The sequence below is a fragment of the Taudactylus pleione genome, unplaced genomic scaffold (genome assembly GCF_031769625.1).
Source record: "Taudactylus pleione unplaced genomic scaffold, aTauple2 ptg000162l, whole genome shotgun sequence".
NCBI lineage: Eukaryota > Metazoa > Chordata > Amphibia > Anura > Myobatrachidae > Taudactylus > Taudactylus pleione.
The window spans coordinates 6,180,179-6,189,634 of record NW_028284564.1 but is presented as its reverse complement, the minus strand read 5'-3'; positions in this window follow the sequence as shown (position 1 = coordinate 6,189,634).

Sequence of the window (9,456 nt, the reverse complement as noted above, 5' to 3'; positions counted from 1 at the left end):
TTATGACTCAGAAACCAGGGTGTTACAAATGTGTGGGCTGTACTTCTTGCAGCTGCATGGAGACCGGAGATTCTTTCGCCCATCCTCCTACTGGAAAGCGCTACAAAATTAATTAGTGCTAACTCAGCACAGAGTTGCAGAGACTAATAGAAGCTGGTGATTGAAGGTGTGGATGCATTATTGCGATTGAGCGTATTCCAACTGCAGACCAAAATTTGTCCATCAAGCTGAGAGTGCTTTTTCATCCCGCTACTAAAAGTGTTGATTTTGATCATCTGACTATCGAGCTGTAACTTTTTTCTGGCTACAAAGCTAAGATTGATGGTTCAATGTTTTAATGATGTACCCCTGATGAAGTCCTCTTTTGGACAAAATGCATTGGGTTTCATCAATGTACAGTATATGACTAACATTTGATGTAAGCAATCTTTGATAGAATTTACTGTTTTTATATGAAATAAATAAAATTTTTAAATAAATTGTGATCTTAAAGTATTTGATCTATTATTAATAGAGGCCCTTGTGGCCTATTATATCTTGGTATTTCTTGGTGTAAGGGAATTTTGAAGTGAGACTACAAGGAATAAGTGAACATTTTGGTAGTCACCATTTCATACTCCATTCCAAGCAAGAAAGATCAACAAAAGAAAAGAATTCTCCTGAAGAAGTCTCTGTTATCCATCCTTTCAGTTTGGACTGATCGATTGAATATTAAGATTGCATTTATGTTATTTTGTTTTTTATAAACTTTTCTAATAAGTATGTATATGTGAGAGCCCTTTCATCTCCTTTATTGATTACTATTTGTTGTATATCCATATCTAACAGGGATATTATGTGATAAGTGCAGCTGTTCATTATACTCTCTGATATATCCTAGATCATAACACTCTTTTGTAAAACTTAAACACACAGTGGGGGCATTTGTTGGTTAATATATATATATATATATATATATATATATATATATATATATATGTTTCCCATATCCAAATATTCCAAAATTAGAAATTATTTTTGGCGTGACTGAGATAATGAAACCTTGGATTTTTGATGGTTCAATGTACAACATACTTTGTCTATAGCAGAAATTATTAAAAATATTGTATAAAACTACCTTCAGGCTGTGTGTATAAGGTGTATATGAAACATAAATGAATTTCATAAATGTACACAAACTTTGCTTGAGTAAAAAATGATTGAAAATATTGTCTAAAATTACATGCAGGCTGTGTGTATATGGTGTATATAACACATAAATGCATTCTCTGTGTATATTTGGCTCCCATTCCCAAGATATTTAATTATAGTATGCAAATATCCAAAATACGGAATATTCTGTTATCCAAAATAACCATGGTCCCAAGCATTTTGGATAAGGGAGACTCAACCTATATATACATACTTACAATTAATTCTAGTCTTGTGTCATTTTTTATTATATCTTCTTTATAGCACATTTATTGCTTTTATGTATAGCAGAACATTTTATCTTACAGTCATTTTATACATTACAAATGTATTGCTTTGCAATTGTTGGGAGTACAAATAACTTAGATGGGCTGCAAGATGGTACCCAGGTGGAAAATGAGTGAGAACCACTATTATATCAACATAAATAAGTGTTCTAAAATGCACGACTTTTGAACCAAGAGGAGAGCAAAATAAACCTCAGCTTAAAACAACAACAAATATACTATACTAGCGGTTGCCCGCAGCTTCACCCACGATGAAATTGCATGTTTTTATTTGAGGTGTTCTAGTTGTATTGCTTTGCATTGGGGCCCTGTCGTGAGAGTGTCCCACAGGACCAGCAGCGCTATACAGACTGGTGGCAGCAGCACATTCACACACCACTCACACCAATGTCACTGTGTGCCCTGTGCACAGATTGCTGAGTAACTTATCAAGTGAATGCAGGCTCAAAGCTCCTCTCACTCCACCCCACACTGGTAGTGTCAGGCTGGAGTATAAGGGGTTCACCAGGGGAATGCAGTAGTAGAGGCCCATGCTTAAGTGGTGTGGTCATCCATCAGAAAGGGTGTGGCCAGCCACCACAATTGCTTGGCTAACCATGAGGCAAATATTGGTGTAGTTTCTATAGAAGAAAACAAAGAACCAATATTTTACAGTGGCCCTTAATAGTAATATTAATACAGTAATAGTGATTTGTAATGTTGAAATAAAGTAATGCTTCTAGGCGATACACTATTAATCAGGAACATTATGATACTGATTAAATGCACTGAGCCTCTACATTAAAAGCCAAAGTGTTATAACATATAAATTATACACAGTTCGATTATAATCAAGATACCTCAAATTACTTAATGTACATATTTATGTTTAGTAAAAATGTCTAAAAATATAGTTGTTTTTAAATTGCAAAAAGAAATGTAGCTCTTTGGGAAGTTATCACATTTTTATTCATGCAGGAAAAGGAACTAAAAATTGTAGACAAAAAAATGAATTGTTCTTCTGTTGATATTTTGATGACATTGTTATATCTCTGCAGTCGTAAAGTAACTGAGAAAAGATTAATTTTACTGTTATGCGATTATATTTACATAATGTTTCCAGTGTAATGAATTGATATACAGTGTTATTACATTCTGTTCCACTGATCATGTATGTGTATATTATATAGTCCTACACATGTGCACTACTGGGATACATGGGTGTGTGTAACTGAATGCAGTCTATTTTAATGTGACAAAAGCCAGCACAGAATATGTCATCAACTAAGTAGAGGTTTTGTTTGGTTAAAATGTAATAGTTCTTCCTGAGGCTACAGTAGTAAAAGACATTTTTCTTTTTTATGTACTTGCAATCCAGATGACTGTCTCCATTTAATAATTTGTATATCATTTTAGTAACATATCCGATTGGCGTGATGAGGGCAAGTGAAAGTAATAATCCTAAGTAGTACCATATAAGGATATTTTGACACCCTTTGAAGCAACACCCAACTTGATACCAAAATCTTGCTCCCACTGACATACCAAAATTCTCTAACTCACTCCTTCGCTGTAGCCACATACTTTTAAGAGACTCCATATGCAAATAATGGGTAGCTCTTGACCTCAGCATGGCCCTGGTCCCAAGATAGTGCAGAATTATAAATAGCATCCTCCAGGTCAATTTCAGTCTGAAAATAATAGAGAGAAACTAAAGTGAGAAAGTAAAGGCATTATTGGAGGGTTCCTTGAATTGTAACTGTCACATCTGCAAAATATAGTAGTGATGGTCAATCTTTTGAGAACCCTGCTATCAGTTTATACATGTGTTATGATAGTTAGCCATCAGGACTGAGGCATAGCATTAATTATATGCAATTTCTATTACTCAGTCCAGTGAGTATGCTGAATACTTGTTCAAATCAACTGGAATGTGTATTCCAATATTCATCATTTTATTCTTTAATACAGTGATATTAAATGTTACTGACACTATAAATAAATAAAACAATAATACGATATGTGGATTTTATTTTTAGTGGTGTTATATTGCAATTACTTGTCCATTCTCTAGTTTATTTATTCCAAAATAAATGTTGGTGTTTACAGATTTTTCACTTTTCAGGTTATACTTTTTCATATTCATCTTTTACTTAATTGTATAATTTTATTTTATTTTCATACTGTAAATTAATTATATATACTACATCTATTGTTACAAATGTTAAAATGCAAAATCAGTGCATTTTTATTCTTCACTGAAGAGCTTTTTACTTCAATTTTCAAACTTGTCTGTTACATGCCAATTCTTAGCTTCTCAGCACTGATAAGTGACAAGTGGCAAAGACAAGTGACATATAACATGTTATACTGTAGTACATTACTTTTCCATCTCATTCTTGCAGAGCTGGTGCTCAAGGCTATCTTTATACACCTTTTTCTTAGAGAGAGTTAAAAAAATAAGGACTTTAGTACCTCTTTCCATTATTGTTTTGGATATTAAAATAAAAAAGTCAAAATGACCAACAGTAGTCTAAATATAAATTCACTATAGAAAAATGACAAGGGCAATGTGCTATACTTAATTCAAATGTACTTGTGTGATGTACAATAGTAAAATAAGTAAATTACAAGAATATGTACGTTTAAAAATATTGGCAAAATTTTTTTTTAGTATAATAATAATAAATAAAAATGCCCCAGTAAGATACAAATAATGTATGTAATAGCATACAATTGATTAAAGAAACAATATTACCATAATGTCAGAAAAATAATATTCTGTTCCAGCAAGGGAATAAAGTAAACCCTTATTGAGGGATTTAGCACATGAACAAAAATAACTAATAAGATATACAGTGTAATTGCCAAATAACCAATAAAAACACAAAATAAATCAAATTGTGTGATACACAATTGCAACAGCTAACAATGCAGTATAATATTCTTACTCAATTGTTATCTTGATATGAAAAGCACAAAGTTATAATCAGGGAATATTACAATCATGGGAATCATGCAGAAATAAGAAGTATTGTTGCAACTTGAAACACCATCTCCAGGGAATATACTTAAAGTACAATCCTAATCTATGGCCCATGCAAAGTTGGATTACTATTATTATTGTTATTGTTTATTTATATGGTGCCACAAGTGTTCCGCAGCACCTTAAAAAGTACATATCCAAAAAAGTGACTAACAGTACAATACAAATACAATGGAGGACAAGGTCAAGAATAATATACATTGCTACATTGGTGACCATAACACCCATATAAGCAACCAAGTGTTAGGTGCCCTAGTGGGGAGTAGGAAGTAGATGAAAATAAAGTAAGGAGATGCACAAGAGGGTAGAGGGCCCTGCTTGCAAGAGCTTACTGTCAGGTCTGGATTATTTTTGAACCTGGGGTGGATGCAGGAGAAGAACAGGGAATGGGTTTGTAGTTTTGGAATCCAGAAGGTTTAATAGGCTTATTATTATTTCATGAAGTGGTAATAAATATACTAACTGGCAGAAATAAAACAAGTCAAAATGAAGTGAAGCTGAAAACAAATGTTTGGCAGCAGTGGCATAACTAGGGTATTTGGAGCCCAGAGCAAGTTTTAAAATGGAGCCACCATCCCCCACCCCCCAATATGTGCAAAAAAATGGGTGTGGTCACAAGGGGCGGGGTCACTTGACAATGGGGCATGTCAACAGGACACATAAACCCTTTCTTGTCACTCTTAACATTCCTTTCCATATGCACCTTAACCCCTGTAGTGATCCTTATACAGTCCACCCTATGCAGTGCCCCCAGTAGTGGTCCCTCTTATGCAGGCCCCCAGTAGTGCCCCTTGTACAGTACCCCCAGAAGTGGTGCCCCTTGTGCAGCTCCCCATTAGTTCCCCTTATACAGTGCCCCCAGTAGTAATCCCCCTTATGCAGCCCCCCAGTAGCGGTCCCCACTATCCAGTGCCCTTTGTAGTGGTCCTCCCTATTTAGTGCCCCCAGTGCAGTGTCCCTTGTGCCTCCAGTAGTAAGCCCCTTATATAGTGCCCCCAGTAGTAGACCTCCCCCTTATTCAGTGCCCATTATATAGTGCCCCCAGTAGTAGTCTCCCCCTATGCAGTGCCCTTTATATAGTACCCCAGTAGTAGTCTCCCCAGTAGTGGTCCCTGATGGAGTGCCCCAGTAGTATTCCCCCCCAATTAGTGCCCCCAGTAGTGGTCCCCCCAGTAGTAGTCCCCCCAATTACTGCCCCCAGTAGAGATTCCCCCAGTGGTGCCCCCCAATTACTGTCCCCAGTAGAGGTTCCCCACAGTGGTGCCCTCAATTACTGCCCCCAGTAGAGGGTGCCCCCAATTACTGCCCCCAGTAAAGGTACCCCCCCAATACATAGCAAAAAAATTTAAATTTATAAAGAAACTTACCTGCATCCATGCTCCTGCTCTGGCTCCCGGTGCTGCAACGTCCGCACGTCAGCCCTCCCAGGCAGGCGCGCTCTGCATTATGGGAGAGATGTCATGACATCATGATGTCTCTCCCATTACCGACTGCAGGAGCTGGATGGAAGCCCGGCTCTTGCAGTGGGTGCTGCAGCAGCCAATGAGAGTCTATCTAACTCTCATTGGCTGCTGTTTAACACACACATTGCTGCCATGCTGGCGGCGATGTGTGTGTTAGCATAGCTTGAGCCTGCCTGCCACCCTCCTCCTGGCGCTATTGGGCAAGCACTCAGGGGGAGGGAAGGGGCTCAGCTGTGCAGCACAGGACCAGTGCTGGAAGCCTAGTGCCGGTCCTGTGTAAATGTGCAGCGCTGACCGCACTCACTGCGGTTGGTGCTACACTGGCTAACTAGGGCGGGCCGGTACCGTGGCCGGCGGTGCCCCCCCGCGCCACTGGTCCCACGGTGCCCAGGGCATGCACCCTGCTCACCCTGCCCTAGTTGCACCACTGTTTGGCAGGGAAACAAAGTCCAATTAGTGATGCTGGGAGCAGGTGTCAGACAGAAAAAACAAAAGTCCAACGGAGGTGCGACTGAGAAACAGAGATCTGAAGTACTGGAGTGGGTTCTGAATCCGGAGTGCTGGAGGGTTCACAAACTGTAAGGTGAGTAATGTGGTATAGCAGGGTAGATGCACGTATCCTGGAACAGCCTGTGATGGAGACAGAGCAGGAAATGGAGCACTGCTGGGACTGCAATAATCACACCAAGCTAAGGAGCACAGAGAACTCTCAAACAGCTTGCACTGTGTATATGTTGCACTGGCAATTAGAGGGCGTGCTGAACACCCTTAAGTACCATGCCGAGAGTAAACACAAGATGCCCCAACCTGAATGGCCCATTCAGGTCACATGTCCAAAACCAAGATGGTGGTGCGCAGCAATCCTTAGCATGGCAGCACTGCCAGTCTTACCTGTCACCACATGGCTTGTACCCCTCAGACATCCACACGCACCTCACGCCAACCTCCAGGCACCAGCACCTCCACTGGTACGACCGCGCCAAAGCACCTGCACAGACAGAAACTGCAACTCACCAGGTACAGCAATTCTGGTCGTGACAGTACCCCCTCCTTTATAAGTGACCTTCAGACACTTCCCAGGCTCCTCTGGGTTAGAGGCATGGAACTTGCAAATGAGGCCAGGAGTGTGAACATCATCTGCTTTAATCCAGCAATGTTCTTCTGGGCCATAACCCTTCCAGTCCAGCAGGTACTGTAAATGTCCATAACAAAAATGTCCATAACAAAAGCAGGAGTCCAGGACTTGTTTCACTTCAAATTCTACCCCATCTCAGTGAGTTTAAGAGGTGAAGGTAGGACTTTGAGGAACTTATTTAGAGCAAGGGGTTTAGTAGGGAAATGTGAAACAAATTAGGTATCTTGAGGTAAGAAGGGACTTTGAGGAACTTATTTAGAGCAAGGGGTTTAGTAGGGAAATGTGAAACAAATTAGGTATCTTGAGGTAAGAAGGGATTTTTAGTCGGTAGGCCACAGGGTTAATGACCTCAATGATGGACAAAAGACCGATGAACCAGGGTGCAAATTTCATGGACAGAACCCTGAGGCATACTTTTCAGGTGGAAATCCAGACCTGATCTCCTGATTGCATCTTGGGAACAGTTCTGTTTCCTGTCTGCCCCTTTTTTATAATCCTGAGAGGTCTTGAGGAGAGTAGCATGAACTTGTGCCCAAATCTGAGCAAATTTCTGTAGAGTATAATCAACTATAGGAACATCATAGACTGGCAGGTCTTTCAATACAGGAACTCTAGGATAGAGACCATAAACCACATAGAATGGTGACTGACCGGATGAGGAATGGTAAGAGGAGTTGTGTGCGAATTCTGCCCAAGGAAGAGAGTCAGACCAGTTATCTTGGGAGGAAGACATGTAATTCCTTAAAAAGGTCTTCAGGTCCTAGTTCACCCTCTCTGTGGATCCATTGCTTTGAGAATGATAGGCTGTAGAGAAATGTAATTTGACTTGTAGAGTAGAACAAAGAGTTCTCCAAAATTTGGCCACAAACTGTACCCCATGGTCTGATACAATTTCAGTTGGAAGTCCATGCAAACTAAATATATGGTGTACAAACAACTGAGCCAGTTCAGAAGCGGAGGGTAATTTTTTGAGTGGAACATAATGGACCATCTTTGAGAAATGACCAACCACCACCCAAGTGGTGTTGTAACCATTGGAAACTGGCAAGTCTGTCACGAAATCCATGGACAGAAGGGCCCATGGAGGGGTTGGATTAGAAAGAGGGACTAGGTCTCTGACAGGAGCGTGTCTAGATGTTTTGTGTTGGGCACAATAGGTGCAAAAGGCAATAAACTCAGCCACCTCTGATTTCATGGCAGGCTGCCAATAGGAGCATTGCAGAAACTCTAACGTCTTACGGATGCCTGTGTGACCAGCGAAGCGAGACGAGTGAGCCCAAGACAGAAGTTGTTTCCGTAACTCTAGAGCCACAAAGGTTTTCCCAGGAGGAGGTTGTATTTGAATGGTAGCAAAGATCTTAGAGTCGAGGACTGGAGTCCCTCTGTGGATTTCCATATTGCTGTCCAAAGAGAAGGAGCGTGACAGAGCAACGGCTTTTTGATTGAGGGATCCAGGATGATAGGTCAGAGTGAAACTGAAATGTGAAAAGAATATGGCCCAGCAGGCTAACCTAGAACTGATGCACTAAGTGTTCTTTAGAAACAGCAGGTTTTGATGGTTGGTATACACTATACTGTAAAAGGAAACTTGGCACCTTCGAGTAGATAATGCCACTCCTCCAAGGCTAACTTGATCGCCAGCAATTCCTGCTCTCCAATAGCATAATTTCTCTCTGCCAGGGAAATTTTTTTTAGAAAATAACCCACTTGCATGGATCTTGTTGTCCTCAAATTTCTGTGAGAGAACGGCTTCCTCCACCTCAGATGAAGCATCCACCACTAAGTATATAGGCCTGTTGGTGTCTGATTGTCTCAAGACAATATAAAGGCCTGCTTCAACATTTGAAATGCCTTCTCTGCTTCAGGAGGCCACTGGGAGGGGATGGCCCCTTTACGGGTTAACACAGTGATGGGCGTCACAAGCGATGAAAATCCCTTGATAAACTTCCTGTAAGAATTAGAAAATCTGAGAAGTGTTTGTATTGCCTTTAGAGAAGTGGGATGAGGCCAGTCCAGAATTGCCTGAACCTTTTTAGGCTCCATCTCCAATCCCGAGCAAGAGATAAAGTACCCTAAGAATGCAATGGAAGGAACTTCGAAGACACATTTCTCAAATTTGCAGTACAGGTTATTCTTCTTAGGCGAGTCAGGACTTCTTTAACACAACGTTGATGTTCTTTGAGGTTAGAAGAAAAAATTAAGATATCGTCCAAAAACACAACTACGAAAGCATAGAGTAGGTCTTAATATCTCGTTCACAAAATTCTGGAAGACTACAGGGGCATTACAGAGTCCAAATGGCATCACTAAATATTCGAAGTGCCCATCTCGAGTGTTGAAGGTGGTTTTCCATTC